The 17,106-nt window shown below is 37.0% G+C and overlaps 1 long non-coding RNA gene across 2 annotated transcripts in view; it reads right to left on the bottom strand.

Moving 5' to 3' along the window:
* Nucleotides 1-17,106, bottom strand: part of LOC136019425 (uncharacterized) — a 168,511-nt gene that overhangs the window by 38,536 nt on the left and 112,869 nt on the right. For both annotated transcript variants that reach the window (XR_010614868.1, XR_010614869.1), the window contains exon 5: nucleotides 15,885-16,015. This is a non-coding gene — a long non-coding RNA (uncharacterized LOC136019425). The remainder of the gene's footprint in view (nucleotides 1-15,884; nucleotides 16,016-17,106) is intronic.

The following is a 17,106-nucleotide window of genomic DNA, read 5'->3' on the forward strand; positions in this document are numbered from 1 at the left end:
TATTTCATACTAGTTAAATATATATTTCATAAGAGTTAAATATAGTTCAGAGAAACTAACTGATTTTCTATATGGCTGAAAACAGAGACACAGTAAATAGAAAGGCCATGACAACTCATTTACTGATACTGAAGAAAAATAGTATGGCAAAACGTGCTAAGTTCTTTACCATTTCATACAAAACAGCATGATCTTGACCCTACTGCCCACTAGAGGAGAGAAAACGGAGACACACTATGAAAACTCCACTTAACACCTGCACATGCACTTTTCTTTATTAATTATATCACTTGGATTATTAGACTTTAAAAGCATTATTAGGACTAATAGCAAGAACCTAACCCTACATATACAGGGTGCTCCATTTTCCCAATGAAATTTATTGTTAAAACCATCAGAACAGCCCCTCGACAATGGTTTTGTTCAACCCATCCTGGAGCATCTGCTTTGAGAGCACACGCAGGAAGTGGCAGACTGCAATTCAAGCAACTTGCATGACACACAAGCAGTGTGGCCGGTCATGGGCCAGCTTGAAGCCATGCCTCAAGCTCTCCAGCTTATGAATGATGATATCTCTTCCATGAACTTTGTCTTGAAATGAGCTTTTCTAACACAGCATTTCTGGAAAATGATTTCCATAAATTTCTGACAGTTAGGTGTTTTTTTACTGCTTAGAATGGAATTATCAGCTTTAAAGAAATGGTTTAGCAAAGAAACCTTTTAGAAGAGGCAAAAACAGTCTCTTGCAGCTTAAAGTGTCAAGACTAAAAACTTCATAATTATGCAACTCATCTTTCTCATCTAAAACCTGAGACAGGTTGTAATGTTCTTTACATAGTTTCATAGCCTCTTATGATTCAAAGTCTCAGATACTATATTACACCTATTAAAGTGTATAGCGTAAAATTGCCTTATAAGGTCAGACACTGATTTGTGCCCTAACATGTCATAAAAATTGTTATTATACGCACAAAATGGCAATTTTTTAAATATGGCAAGAATGATACAAAATAAAAGTTGTATTTTAGTGCTGCCTTAAAATAATACGGCACTGATGCTTACATAAGCAATGCTTGACCATGGAAACTAGGATGGATCATTCCCATAAGAGTCACAGTTATTCAGGAGCAGCCTATAAGAAGACTTTCCACTGATATCAGAGATCAGCCCTAGAAATTTAACTTGCACTGGACTGAAATTTATATCATGGTAGCAGTATCAGTTTGAATCAAAGAGACGAGTGTAAGTCACACAGCTGACACAACAGAGCTACACTGCAGATACAGCGTACAGCTACAATGGGAATCTCAGTTACAATCACAGAGGTTACAAATACTAATACCTGATGTAGACAAATCTGCTCCTATTTACCAATAGCTCACACTATCTCTGAGCTGTCTGTAAATAGCTCTATAATTTTAATTCATTAAGAAGTTGTGAGATAAGAATTTCTACAGCTGCATGAATTTCCCTAGCTACTTGCAACTTTAAGTGTGTTCTACCATGAATACTTCCTGAATATAGCTTCCCATAACATCCTTCAGAATTTAAGACCAGAATTCCCTTTACAACAAATATTGAATATGTGAGAAGCTTTCATAATTCCTGACCACTACTCTTCACAGAGAGAATCAGGGGGAACAGCAAAGTCAATGTATCAAACACAGTGCTGAAATTACAATTACACACAATTACAGAAGCCCAAGTGCACAAAGTGCAACAAAACAAAAGCACAAGTGCACAATGAAAAAGAGAAATAAGGTTTCAGATTGCTTACATTGTAAGAAAAATAATCCATTTTAATAAGAATTAAGCAATTAATAATGAAGCATCACCTCTGGCACGGATAAAAATGACATCACAAAATTTGTCTTCAGATTTGTGGGAATAATCACTGCAGTAAACTGATGGATAAGTGATCCACCACTTTAAATGAGCTGTAAACTTAACAGCAGATAGTAAGATTACAGCAGCCAATAACATTTTAAGTGATACAATTAAAATACAAATGCAATGATGGGCCTGTATTCATCACAAATTATTTTGCTAGGTAAGTAAGCCTATGGACTCATCAACCACTCTGCACAGATTCAGGAAAACAAAGAAAACTATTTAAGCAGTTCAGTAATAGTAAAGAAATCACTAATCATGGTACCTAAAGACAAATATAAAAAAAAAATTACTAAGACTCTTTTTTTTAATTTATTGTGAAATTATAAGATTTCATCTACCTGTGGTATATTTGGGCCTAATTAAGATTATGTACCTGTGTAAAGTTAGGCACCTGCTGCAATTAAGGCTATAAATTCTTCAGGACAGAGAAGCTGATACTCTTAAAATACTGGCAATCTCTTACATCCAATCATACAAAAAAACCCCTCAAGCTATAAACCTTATGGGATCATATGATCTCTGTTTCTGTGTAATTGTTGGATGATTTGGTCTACATTTCTCACAGCAACAGGTAGAAGTGTTTAGCAGTGTAAATGAAACCTAACCTTCTTAAGCAATACTCACGGTGGAAAAAAAAGTTGGCTTCTTAAGAGTTGACATCTCGTTTACCATTCTAGGGTACTCTGCCTTGATAAGGGGGATTGCAGATATTCAGCCTCTTTCTCACATCTCACAAGTCAATGCCATACTATCGTAACTGTCAAAAAACCACACCAAAATAAAATCTTTTAAGTATCTTGAGGTTTCCTGGTGTTGCTGGTCCTAATCTTTGTCATCTTGGTTCTGTTTAAATTGTTAGAAAGCAAGATATTTTTATTAACTTTTTCAGTTGAATACACATGTGCTACCTTGAATCAACACAAGGCTGAATAAAGAAGCTTGCAATGAAGATATTAAGGAAGTTAAGAAATCATATGTAAGTTTTATTCCACCAGCAATTACAAAGGCTGTAAATCCTATCAACTTGCCTAAACTATCATATTAGTGCAATTCATTTAGTATTAACAGATATTGCCAGCATGAGGCCTGTACACAGTTTATGGTTTGTTAATTCCTCATGATTTCTGTTGCCCTGAAGAGCAGCTCTAAAGAATATTCCTAGAAGACACAAGTATTGTAATTCACTAACGTGAGATTGTTCTAACTCTTATTCAGAGTAATTACACTACAGTTACCTTGAATATCGTAGTGTAGCATGAAAAACTGGCTTTCTAAACTTTCAGTGTCATAAGTTAAGATTTTTCTAAAGGAAAAAAGTAACTTTTGTTAGCCAAGTGTTTGCAGTGCATAGCCAAAGTTACCTTGTGTGCATAGCATTTCAAATGTATATTTGTAATAGCAATTAAGCGAGGTTTTACACCCTCTGAATATTGTTTTCAAGGTAATACATGGAAATTGCATCCATTCTTCTCAAATCTAGATGCAAGTCAGAAAACAAACACTGATCATTCAAGGTAGTCTCAGAAATGAGAGAAGGAGTAACATGTCTTCCATTTGGCTGTCCTCAGACAACAAAGCAAAGACACTAAACATCTCTTTAGCTGGCCTTTATCTCAATTTATTATTAGAGGCAATCGTTCCAATTCAACTGTGTACTGCTACAGCCATCTTCGTAACTTCATTACCTACATATAAAATACAGCTAAACATCTGAGTTGATTAACAGCAACTTCATTAAGTTAGTGGAACTCTTGTGTTTTTCTAATGCGAGGAGAGCTAGACCTTCACTACCATTGCAGATATCTAAATTCTTATGATCTAAAAAGTAAAATATCCTTTCATTTTACTTCAAGCTCACTGACTTTTTCTCATCTAACAGCAAAGGATGTCAAGTAAGACTGGAAAAGATCGTGGAAGAAAAATCCATGCCAAGATACTATCTAAACAAAACATCTAGCTCTGGATCTTTGAATTGAAAGCAATTGCAGGCTGGAAGATCATTTGAAGGAGGATTTGCAAATGCTTTGCCCTCTTACGTTCCCTTCCATTTGTTCAGGGGACATATGAGAAGAGGCATTAGCTAGACAGATCTTTGGTCTCAGCCATTATGATTATTCCTATGTTCTAGACTTTTCTCTGTTCAAATAAAAAGGCAAATACAAGATTTAGATTGGCAATGGCCAGGCCTTGAACTCCAGCTGCCAACACGATCAAGTCATGAATCTGGAAGCCGTAATTTCCTGCTCAAACAAGCTACACACTGGAGGACTCCCAAGGGCATCACAAATCACAGAATTGGTGGCTGAAGGGACACCAAAAATCATCTAGTCCAACCTACCACTCAAAGGGGCTAAAGTCACAATCTAGCTGTAAGCAAAACAACCTGCAACTCATTTCTGCAAAACCATAGTATCAGATGCAATCGGCTCTTTCAGAGATATGAAATTACAGGAGGTCACCTTTGAAAATGAGTATGAACCAATAGATACGATAGGCATTGCACAGGAAATTGCTGTTTTCTTATATGAAAATATGATACAAAAACTTGAAACAGGTAAAAAACAAACATTTATTAAAGGGGAATTAATGCCCTAAAAATCACTCTCATTTTTCCAATGCTAATTTTTCTACCAAAAGCAATTATTGTATTAGGAGCAAACCTTAGGAAAACTGCTTCAGTGTTATGATTGTGCTGCTGAAAAGTAAAGACCAAAACAGTCCTTGCAATGGATCATGGGTGAAAAGAAGAAACTGAAAGCACAACTTGTTTCTTGTGCAATTTTTGTCTTTCAAAGTACATGCATACTGGGAACCTTAGAGACACTTTTGGAACAGTGATACACAACAGTGATTCACAGACTGGGAAATACTCTGATCATATGGGCTAAGTGATTATCAGAGTATACCCAAACAACCAGAAGTAAATCCAGTTGTTGAGAAGCAAACTCAAGTCTCAGATTCAGTAATATCATAACTAGACTTGACACACAGGCCGAATGACTTCTTGTAGCAGAGACCAAAATAAACATCTTTGCATGCCTTTCTCTGAGGAAAAAAATAATGAAACAGAAAGAAAGAACAGGTCATCCTTTCTCATAGATCTCATTATGAGTTTATGTATGTGGGGTTTAGACAGATGCATTTGAGAACACTGAGCATCTAACACACAAACTTACCAAAATGAGTGTTTGCAGAAAAAAATAAAAAATAGAGAAAAAGTATTATTATAGCATCATTAAACTGTTGTATTATTTGATATATTTTCCTTTTCTATCCTTTCTGATTTAGCATGAACTGTACTCTCTTCAAATAGAAATGGTTTTCTTTAAAGTTACAGATCCTGTTTTTCTGTCTCATATTCTCCATGAAATACCCACTGAATAAGTACACACATTCTCCACTTGTGGAACACTGACAGCATTTTTCAAACAGTTTTTTCTAACCCTTTATCACAGTGAGGTCACTACCAGTGAAGATACATACCACTTGTATCAATATATAGAACCAGTTTCTGGAAACAAAGACTTAACAGTCCATGACAGTGGTCTTAATCTCAGTATGTCTCACATGGGAAGCATTCACAAGTAAACAGCATTCATTTCACAGAAACCACTGTGATGAGCGTACACTAAGAATTTTTCAACATTTCTGTGTTTCAGTATGAAAACACTCACTAGTGCCTCTTTCTTTAGTTCATTTCCATGTCCTATTTTTGAGTTTACATTACCAAAGCAAGCAAACTTTGTAACACAACGCACTGCTAAAGCATAATTGAAAAATGAATGTCACAAATGAGTCACTTTTGAAGAGTTCTAAAATACAGCCAGGTCATACTGAGTCATTTTAAACAGGAATAGACACAAGTAAGTCTGCAGGATATACAGAGAACACATCATGTACTATAAATGACTAAAAGCCCTCTGCTGTACTATTCAGGGTAAAATTTCCCCAACACATTGCTGTATGCATTTCTGTGTAATGAAGGGTCTCAAGGCTGGTCCCCATCTGACCACCCAATGCATTTCAACACATCCATAGACTGGGCAAGCTGCTAGTGGTTAGACACCAGGGAGTATATATCCACAGAGACAGAAGCAGTGAAGAATTAATCAGACATGGATGAATGTTTCTCTTGTAACTCCCATTTGCATTTTCAAATCATTTTGCACATGATGAGTCTACAGCCCCTAAAGATTAGCATTTTATACTTAATGGACTAAGAATTCAGGGCACCCCAAGGGCTTATAATTAAGGTTAATAAGGTCTGTGGTCTGCTCCAGCCCATCTCCTTTGAGGTAAATAACCATGTTCGTGCTGGTTTATATTACATTTTCCATTTCATTGATAAAATTAGCATCGTATAATCTATGTAAACACCCCCTTAAACCTGTGGGCTTTACTAGCCATGCTTGTACTACCTCAAAATAAAACCAATGAAAACTGGGTAAGACTTTCAGACACAGATTTTAATACATATGTGTTACAACAAAACGATAGTGGCTTTGAGCTGAAGGAAGCCTGTATGAAGTTGTAAATAGGTATTTGAGCTGACATACTAATGCATATTAAAGATTGAATTCAAAGTCTGTTCCTTTTGTTCCTTATTACTAACATCTCCTAAACTCTTAATATATAAGGCAAACAAACTTATTTCAGTGTCTGGGAATGAATCAGTTTCTACAGAGAGACTCTTTTACAATCAGGCTCTTGCCAGATCCTTTCCTCAACATTTCCTAGCACAAAATCTACACTGGTTTTGCTATAAACCTTCATACTTTTTTGTTGTTATAACATCTAACCGAATAAATTAGCTGATGTTTATTATTTCCAAAACCTGTTTACTCAAGTTCAGAACAGTTTCATTCACTTTATTGTACACTGGTTTTCTTAATAATCTCCCCTCACAGCTCCAGCATGCTTTGCAGGGACTGCAAGAGCTTTGGAAGAGAATTATTAATCTGTGCATTTCCCTGTAGAAAAGACTAATTCTTGAGGATTCTGAAAGCTACAAAAGGAACGCTCAAAAGGGATGCAAGCCCTGCCTTTATGATTTTTGCCATTACAATCAGAAAGCCATGGGTTCTTCACTGCCCTCACAGGCAGGGTAGGTCTTGGCTTACCTATTTTTGGCTGTCACCTTTGTCTGGCAAACACACAACTCCCGGTATAGCTCCAGCTCTGCAGGTGCCAGTTATGGCACTGGCTTTGCAAGCCTGGACACTTGCGACCTAACAGCCAACAGTCCTACGCAGCAGTTGAACCTGGGCAGAGGCCATCATGCACCCAGGAATGAAGGAGAAGGAAATACAGGCAGAGCCCCAAGCAGACCCCAAGGCAAAGAGGCCCCCACCTTGGAGCCCTCTTCAGCAAAAGCTTCATCTTGGCCAGTGCTCACTGTAAAAACCCACCGGCCCCTTGGGACTTCATGAGGCAGATCTAAGTCAACCCACAGCTTGCTGGTAGGGCCAGCTAACATCAAAGAAAAGGACAGACACCAGGAATATTTTGTATAACCTTACCTACACTGCCAAAGAGCTTTTCTCTATTAATTAGATAATTTGGTTCACTAAATTTTAAGGCATTATTTGTACTACCATGAAAAACTCTGTTCCATAGCCATATATATTTGTGTGCGTATATACATATAACAACGTATTTATAGGGTGTTTTCCTCTAGCTAGGTTTTGAGTTTATGAAGTGGATGATGCAGGCAGATAATGAATTCTCTTTATAAACAATGTGATAGAAATCAGAATAATGAGAAAGCTCCCTTCACTATATTACCCTATTATTCAAGTCAAACACAAATCCATAAATTTACAGTATAGGGTCAAGATGGTATTTGAAATGTATTTAAGCCTTTGTGAAGGTTGAAGGTTAACTATGTTGCACTTACCAAACCTGTCAGTGTAATGAGCTGGCACTCTGAATATGCTTTACATTATGTTCTCCTCGGTTTGCAGCTTTTAAAGCACAATATTATTAGTAGATCTGTTAAATCTAAGAAAAACACCAGGGCTAATTATATGAAAAATGTTAAATTGCTGGGGGAAAAAAAGTTACTGAAGTCAGCAGTTGTTCTTTTTCACACTCCCAGCACATCCCAGGATGGCATCTCTTGAGGAGCAATTAACTTTGTCAGGGCAGCTGAATTCAAACACACAAAGATGTCGTTTTTCCATATTAAGAAATATTATTAATAAAGAAATCATAGCAAGCTGTCATAGACTACCCAATTACTGTAATAACAACCCTTTTCTCCCAAAGCTCAGGGGAAGGTCTTCACAGCACTAAGGTGGCTGAAGCAAACACTGTATGTACTGTTTCTTAAAGTAAAAAGGAAGCCAAATGGCACTGCTGTTACGGACTGGTTGTGTGGCAATGTTGAGCACAGACACAACTCTAATACAAAATTAATTTATACTGTGCAAGAACTAGTGTCAGATCAAAACCAGTTAGAGCTAAAGCTTTATATTTTATTCTGCATTCCAAGACATATTAATACTAATGACTAGGATGATGACAAAATGTCTGTCACAAAGTGACATAACCAAGCTTTGTACTGTAATTATAAAATATCAATGGTATTTCTTGGCAAGGAATAATGTCTTACCTCAGCAAACTTCCTATAAGATTTCTAATGTTTGCTAACTCTTTATGCAAAGTGAAACTATACAGAAGCTTAAATGTGACAAGATCCTTTTTATCTGCTCAACTGTTTCTTGCATACTGATTGCTGTGACACCCATCTGTCAAACACTAATTGCCTCTAATCCTGTTGCCAAGTCCTTATTAAAATCACAATAATTAAAGCTATTAAAAATTACAATAAAATAAATAGTTACACATTTATTACAAATTAAAACAATGAAGTCAATCTTCAAAAGCCCTAACTAGCAATCACTGAACTAATTAATAGCAGGGTCCAAAATTGTTTCAAATACCACACTGAAAGTTTCCTGATATCAAGAACTCCACAAAACAAACCGTGAAACTTAATCATCTAGAAATTACTGCCTTTCCACATTATACAGAAATGAATGCATCTGGGGTTCTTGTTATTTTCAAGGCTATATAGCTTCCGACAGAAGAGTGGTTTCTTTTTTACTTACACAGGTTTCAGGACAAAAGGTCACAACTAAACCAAATATCACTGAGTGAAGAGCAAAGGTCTTGAAAACCAGCCCAGCCAAAGGCTTTAGATTTTTAGCATGACGCTTAAGATGCTGTGTTTCTATTTTCCGTCTGAAGAAGATGCTGAACCATGCCATATGCCACCTTTATTTCTGTAAAAACTTGTCAGGAAGAAGATAAAACTTCACTTGTTCTAAAAGTTCACCTGTTTTTTATAGAACTGTTTGAGGAGAAGAATTAGTTTCTGAGCACTCATCAATTTGTCTTGTATTGTTTTTCTCATTCTAAGGGTTTTTAGCCAGGGCAAAAGGCAATGCATTTTTTCTTCATGAGCACCATGAGTTTTTGCACAAATCCAAGTATTACCTATGCACAGAAAGCTACGCACTGCTCTAGAGAGCCTATTCTCTATACCCTGCAGTCCAAAGAATGAAGTATGAACACCCAGCTGGAATTCACTTAAGTTCTGCAGCAGGATAGGAAAAAATCCTCATTAACTTAAGTTTCTTTTCTTTCTGAAGGAATCAAAACCCTAAGAATGACTATCAGACAAGAATAAACAGTTCTCCGACACAGAATAAATATTCCAATTAAGTCAGTTCTAATAGGTAGTTTTCACTCTCTCCCTCAAAAACAGACTTCCTAACTTGTGTATTTATCATCCCACAATATGCTGATAAGTTCCTAGTGGGCAGAGGTAGGATTCTGTTGTATTCATACATGTTTCCTAGCCTATGAAAGCTGTCTCTCTTGGAGCACAAATACGATTCTACACCTTTAGTCCTACATCCCTGCAGAAAAAGAAAATTTGCATTCCTCAAACAAGGACATCGATGCCAAATTACATAACAGTGGTGATTTGGCATGCCAGCTATACGAAGTACAGCAGGTGGTTTCATAGGAGACTATCTGCTTCACATTTTGAACAAAACAACTCCAAAGAACATCCACTTCCAAGGAACACAAAATTGACTAAACAGAAGGAAACACACCATGCACATGTTAACTCTTCCACTTGCAGATACCAAGAGACGTGCATTGTAGCAGTACTTCTTATCTGCCTTACAAAATAGTGAGCTGTGCTGTAGTGGGGACTGCAATTTTCCTCACTAGTTTGCTAGATGAAATAATGAATGTGAACTAATGGCACCAATTTGCCTTTAAAGCTACAGTACATTTCTCCCATACCAACAAACACTTTTCCAACAAACTGCAGGGATTCTATCTGTAATATCTGAGAATATACTTTATGCCAAAATTCTTACCCCTACAACTGTCTCCCAGTATGTCCTGAGCACCTTATGTCCTACTCACCTGAACTACCTAGTACTGAACTTACTGCAATAAAAGGCTTTAAGTATGGCAGATCAGCACATCTTTGCTAACTGCAGTGATCTGATTTAGTAAGGATTGCCACGGATCTCTGTGTTCTTAAAGATGAAAAGAGAAACAGCTTTCCATGTAACTACCCCTGGTTATTGCTGCAGCCTCCAGCAGCAACGGATTCTGGACTTTTTTTACAAATGCACCAAGTATGCTAAATAATCAGTATTGAGATCAGTCTGCATACCTCTATTAACAGTACTCTATTCTTGGCAGAAAACATAAAATAACCCTTCTGGAGCTGTCAATTGCTAGGATATGAGGCATGCCAGCAGTGCTAATGAGGGTTAGGTGGTTACTGTCACTAGCATTTTAACTCTGCTACACACAGATCCTCTCAGAAAGAACAGGCAACAGGGACGATGCTAAAAGAGCAATGCCGATAACCTTCAGTGCTGTGGTCTGCACTGCTGCTTCTGCCAAGCCTGCCCTAGCTGCAGGTGTCAGTACAGGAAGTAACGTTAAAGAAAAGGGGTAGCAGACACAGATACATAAACACAGAAGTTGCGCTTATTTCAAAAGCTCATATTGACAAGATATGTGGCTTTGTGCTACGAAGACCTTACAGAAGGGTTACAAGGGATGCTAAGCAGCCCTTTGAGGAACAGGGAAAAAAACAAACCCACCAAAACAACAAATGTAGGACAGTTAATTTCTGTAACAAAAGTGGCTCCATATGTTGTAATACATTATATAATACACAGGGAAGTATTGTATCAAGCCTTTCTCCAAAACACACCCTCCAAGCTTTCTCTAAAGGCAATTCTGCCACTGAAGACTTAAAACAGGAAAGAAATTATGAAAGACAAAATATGGGAAAGGAAAACGACAATTTAATTTAAATAGCAAATCCATCAGCAGAGATTGGAAGAACTAATTTCGGCTTGGAGATATGAAACATTCATCTTCATGTTTAGCAGCGCTAAAACCAGGAAGAAAAGGCATAAAAGACATACAATTCAATTAACAACTGCCCTATCTATGGTCTGTCTACCCTAATTTGCACTGCAGAGTAACAGTTGGGAGACTTCAATGAAACACTCTGTTCAGCCACAGATTCTACATTTACTCTGTAACAACAGGAAAACCAATTAAAGTATCCTCCAGAAACTATCCTACATACTTAACAGATATTTAATACAAGACAGACTCCAAGATGTTCATCAGAATCAACAAAGGGATAAAAAAAGTAATACTTGAGAAACTCTACAAGTTATTCAAACAGCATCTGTGGAAACCTTTACCAGTACCACATTCCCAACATACAAAATTTCAAGCATTTTGTCTTAAGCTTGTATGTTTGAACCATTAGTAACATAAATAGCAGTATTTATCAATAAGCTAATAAACAAACGACGTGAACATTGGAGGACAGCATAGTGACCGTAGCAAGGACCCAAACCTTGCCTCTGGTTCCACAGGAACAGCCAGACAGTGGGGCTTCTGTGCTCACTATTTTGGGGGTTTTGGGGTTTTTTTCCCCTCCAGATTTTAAGTACTGATTTGACTGTGTGCTGTTTACACCTCTTATTGAGTAACTACACTGGATATCAGACATTAACACCAGGTGTTCCAAAGGTCCATTCTGATGGTAAGCATGCAAATGGATAAGGCAGCAAATGTGACTGACAGACACTGAGTTTTGGGGGTTTCTTTTTGTGGTTTAAGGAGGTCCTTGTAGGTTCCAAGTTAACAGACATTTATATTTGTAATAATAACAACTAACAATTCAGTTCTTCATAAAGACATTTTTTAGGCACAGAAACACTAATCAGTGCTGTGATTTACTTTTAGGAATACATAATACTGCTAAAAAACGGAGACCTCCTTTTGTATTACTGGGAAGCTGCAGCAGAGATGCTGGCATCTCATTAAACACTACTGTGAGGCTGAGCTTCGGTTTTGATTTATACTGACAGCTGCCTTCACTTGATCCATTTCCAGGTTAGTCCAAAGTCATTTGGACTCCATAGTCCAAGGCTTCTTGAAAGTCACCCACAGAACTATATAACAAAATAGCTGGACTGCTTCAGGTAGACCTCTCTCCTTGACTTTCACCATTCAGCTTTCCCTTTTAAGTGAGTTTCCTTATGAACTTAATCTGAACCAAAATTAGTAGAAGCTTACCAGTAGTACTCCCTTTTCCATTATGTGGCTGTTGAATGACTTCTATAGGCAGTTAGCCAAGGCAGTTTACTGCTGGATTTTGTCTATTTCCTTACAAAATATGAAACACGCCTTTAACCACTGAAGAAACTGTCCAGAAACATTTTTATGAACCACCTTAATTCCTCTATCATCCAATAATGAATTGTTCAAAAACAGAATGCATGACACTCTGAGAGGGTGAACTGGGTAAATAAGAAATCATGCACGTGGCCATAAGAGACATGTACATAATGGTTCAGAAACAAAACCAGAAGTCGCAGATGTATTGCTTCTTCATAATGTTAAAAAAGACACCCCAGTGGAATCAGAAAGTGTAAGAAAAAAATACCAAACAGTTGTATTAAACGGTACTTAATATTCACCAGCACAAGACAAAGTGTGTATTAAGACTAACAATATGTAGCTGGACAGATCATTCATCGCAGTATTGAATAAACTTTGAATAACTTCTTAAAAGCATGCTTTGAGACATAATAAAATTACTTCCTGGCATTATAAAGAGACTTACCTGATGTATAGATAATCAATAATTCCACACAGACACACAAAGCTACAGCTGATTTAGACTTTTCTCCCCCTTATGTGTAACAAAATTTACTCTAGCTGAGTCCACTGAAGAAAAAAAAAGTATAAAAGACTAATCGAACACACGAGCAGTACATTTCTGAATAACGGCATGAATGAAAGCTGTAGCCTAGACAGCAAATGTCTGGCTAAGCCTTTTCCATCTCCACGTCCCAGGGCTTTTTGAGATGGCACTTGTTCGTGCTGTATTCTGAGGAATATCAGTACTAGTCCTCATGAAATCCAGAAACTAAACTTAAAAAAATGGCACTTTTGACATTAGGAACTTGTACAACTTTCAAGAACTTCCCTTCTATCATGTTTATTACCACCGAAGGATTGACTGAACTGAAAATGCAGTTCTGTATCTGAGAGCAATCATCAGTGATGGCACAAAGAGCGAAGGCCGAAACTCATATATAACAGGTCAAAAAAAAATAAAAGGCAAAAAAGCCTTTTTTCTTTTTTTTTTTCTTTTGCCTAATAGGCAGCATTACACAGCAATGTAACAGAAATCAATTCTTCAGAAGATTGCTCTGAAAATGTGACAATTAGCAAAAGAAAAACTCCCTGACCTCCTACCTGTTAAGGTAGCAAATGTGTTTCCAAAAACGCTGAAAAGAGACACATCAAGGACTGAACAATTGAACAGCAGGAGGTAGCTCCAACCAGTAACTATGATGAAGTTCCCCATTTTGTAATGGGTACCCAACACACAGGGACTAGGCTCTGCTTCTACTCTGCTTTGTCTGATACAGCTACTAGATAGATCAGCTACTCTAGTTATGTGTCAGTATCTGCATCAGAAGCAGGAGCTCAAATAACTGTCCATCAATATTAGAAAGGAACTTCCCATCCCTTCCGGCTATGCAATTCCAACAACATACCTTGCTCCAGGCCCTTTGTGAGCAATTTGACTCTCTAAAATGGCAGCACACAAACTCAGGAAAGAAATGCAAGGGTTTACGCTACTTGAACAAGTTCAGTCACCCCACAGGGTACTCTAGCAAGCACCAGGGGTGAGAATATGGGAAGGATGGAACTGCCCACCTGTTTCTGTTTTACGTTCTTATGTATACACATTGGGAAAATAAATGAGAATAACATATTAAACTATTCTCTAATTATTTCCTGTATTAATGACTACTCTTCAAGGAATTGACATGCAAATATCTTAAAATTTGCAACCACATCAAAAGTAACCAGAACTGGAACAACAGTATTTTCCACGCATTAATCTATTCCTGGAATTCCAGAGGAATTCAGATGGCTTTAAATTATTTTTTCTCATGAGTGAAAAATAAGAAAGTTTACTTCTTGAAAGTGTAATAGAATATGACACACAAAATTATTTCTCTGAAGGCTCTCAAATATTCTCTGAGAATCTGTATGAAAATTGCTAATCTCGGCAAGGCCACAGATACTATCTACTATGACCTCTAGCAACAGAAAAGCCTCCTGAAACTTTTTGAAGGCTAAATATTCAATTTCAAATAAAAAAAGCAATATAAAGTGTCTCTTACAAGGTGCTTTAAGCACCATGAACATAAACCATAATTTTTCTGAAAATGGTTAAATTCTGTGATAACGTTAGTATCAATTACCATACACTATCCTGGAAATAAACTAATATCCTGGAAATAAAATAATATCAGTGTTTAATTTAACTTATTATTATTGCTGTCTACTAATATCTTTACACAGTACCATCAATACAACAACTGCATTCTTAAGATTTCTATTACCAGGAAACCAATCAGCTCACAACCATTCCACCTCACCATTTAAAATTATTCACGCAGTAAAAACATCTGAAAGAATTATACATTTCTTCATAATGATTATGATTAAGGATGATTTCAAGACAAATTTCTCAAATCAAGGTGTTCTGCTTCCTCAAAATCATTTCCTGGTTGTCTGTGTACCCAGTATGTTTCAGTAACTACTAAGAGATGTATCTGTAATGAACGGAACGTGCGGCCTTGTGAGCTAGTATGAAGAGGCCTAGATGTCATACAGTTTCTTAAGAAATTCTAATGTTTACCAGAAAGCTCTTTGGCACACTTCAGACTAACCTAGACCACATCTGACCATCAACACGCTGCAGTGCCACCTAACAAGCTGACTTCTAATACACTTTGAGGGGATGCAGGTGAAACCCTCATTCTCACGGCACCTGAAACCTGTAAATGAATCCAAAACATAACACAGGCTCTTACTAACTCAAGGGGTGGGCAAAAGTACTATTTCACTTCATCAAATAGTACAACTAATTGATGCCTGCCATCCTAACACCACCCAGTTGAAAATCTAAGCAGAGTTCTCCATTAATACCCCAAATAAATCTGCATGACTTTGTAATACATAGGTGCTGTTAAAAATTAAATACAGCAAATATACACACGTCCTTTGATTATGTTATTTGTAGCCCTAGCATAGCTAATACTACTAAGCTTCTCCCTTCAGTATTTATCAGAATACAGAACATTTTATACTGGACTAAGCAGCTGTAACAGGAGTCTCACTGTCAAGTTTCATGAAGTGAAATGAGTGACAATGTAATTCACTATTAAGATTGCGATTACAGAGCCATTTATTTCTTATTTTTAGCTTCATTTTTTACTTACCTCTTTCAAATACTCTAGTATTACTGGTTTTTTCTACATAACTAGACAAGTAAATGAAAAAACCCTTCAAAGTATTTACTGATGCATCATTTTCATTAATTCCTAAACACTTACCTTCCCAAGAAGTGTCTCAGAGGAAGGCTTATGTAACTTTTAAAGGGAAGCTGTTATTTTACAACATTGTCTGAAAGCATGTGGAATACGCAGTTTTCATCCGGCCATCCTCTTAACTGAGATCATTAGCACTGAGGGGAAAATTAAAAAAAAAAATCAAACAGATTACAATGTAATTCCAAGAAATGTTATTTTGTGTAATTTGAAGATGAAATTTGTTAAACAATATAATCCAGCTAGCCTATTTCCCTTCCTCCGTGCTAATCGTGGTGGTATTTCTGCAAGGGAAATTTAAAAGCTAAGTGTTCTAACTAATTAATAGAACAAACCCACTACTTAAAATACAAAACAAAACCAAAACACTCCTACAGTGATTGCTTCACCATTTTCTTGCCCCAGGGTATAATCTTTTCCTTAATGTGCAATGTCTTCATTACATTCTGCAGCGGTGCTGCAGGTGGAGATGGTGCTCGCAGGGTCTGTAGGCTGGCGCGATGGATCCCCTGCAGTGCGCAAGAATGTGCACCAGCTGTAGGTCAGATAAATAGTTTATAAAGTGTGGGTAAAGTGTTCACAGCTGAGCTTCTTTTACTGCCACTTCATAGTCTAGCTAGTACCGAGGACTGTGTAGGGCTTTTACCATCCTCAGTTGTAAGAGAGTACTTTCAGAGAAGAAACTCACAGGAGAAATATCCCTTAAGCGCTCACACATCCCTACCAAACTTAACATTAAAGCTGCTATTTAAAGTCAGACAAATAAATATACATGCACATGGGAATTACTCCTTCTCTTTGCTTAGAAAGTCTGTAGAGAACAACAAAGAAAGCCTCAAATACCCTATACATCTCCTGGGCATACATAAAAATACTCATCAAGTAATTCAAACCTAATCACAAGACTTAGCATGAGTGATTTTCACTGACTGTGCACCTTCCCATACGGAATCACGACCCTAGGTAAGTAAGGAATGAATAATGGAAATGGAATCAAAAGACTAAGCAAAAAGAATTTATGGGGCTCTCTAGAAGAACACTTGGTAACATACTAAATTGCCTATGTTAAATTAGCTACAATAGTGTAATAATGGATAGTAGAAATTACAGTAATGGTATGGTAAAGCAGAACCTAGATTGGTTTTCTGTCTTGCAGATACCACAAATGTCGACCCAACATGGTCATTCTGAAATAAATCCATTATGAACTCGGATAGAACATTCATGT

Source organism: Lathamus discolor, chromosome 9 (genome assembly GCF_037157495.1).
Source record: "Lathamus discolor isolate bLatDis1 chromosome 9, bLatDis1.hap1, whole genome shotgun sequence".
Taxonomy (NCBI): domain Eukaryota; kingdom Metazoa; phylum Chordata; class Aves; order Psittaciformes; family Psittacidae; genus Lathamus; species Lathamus discolor.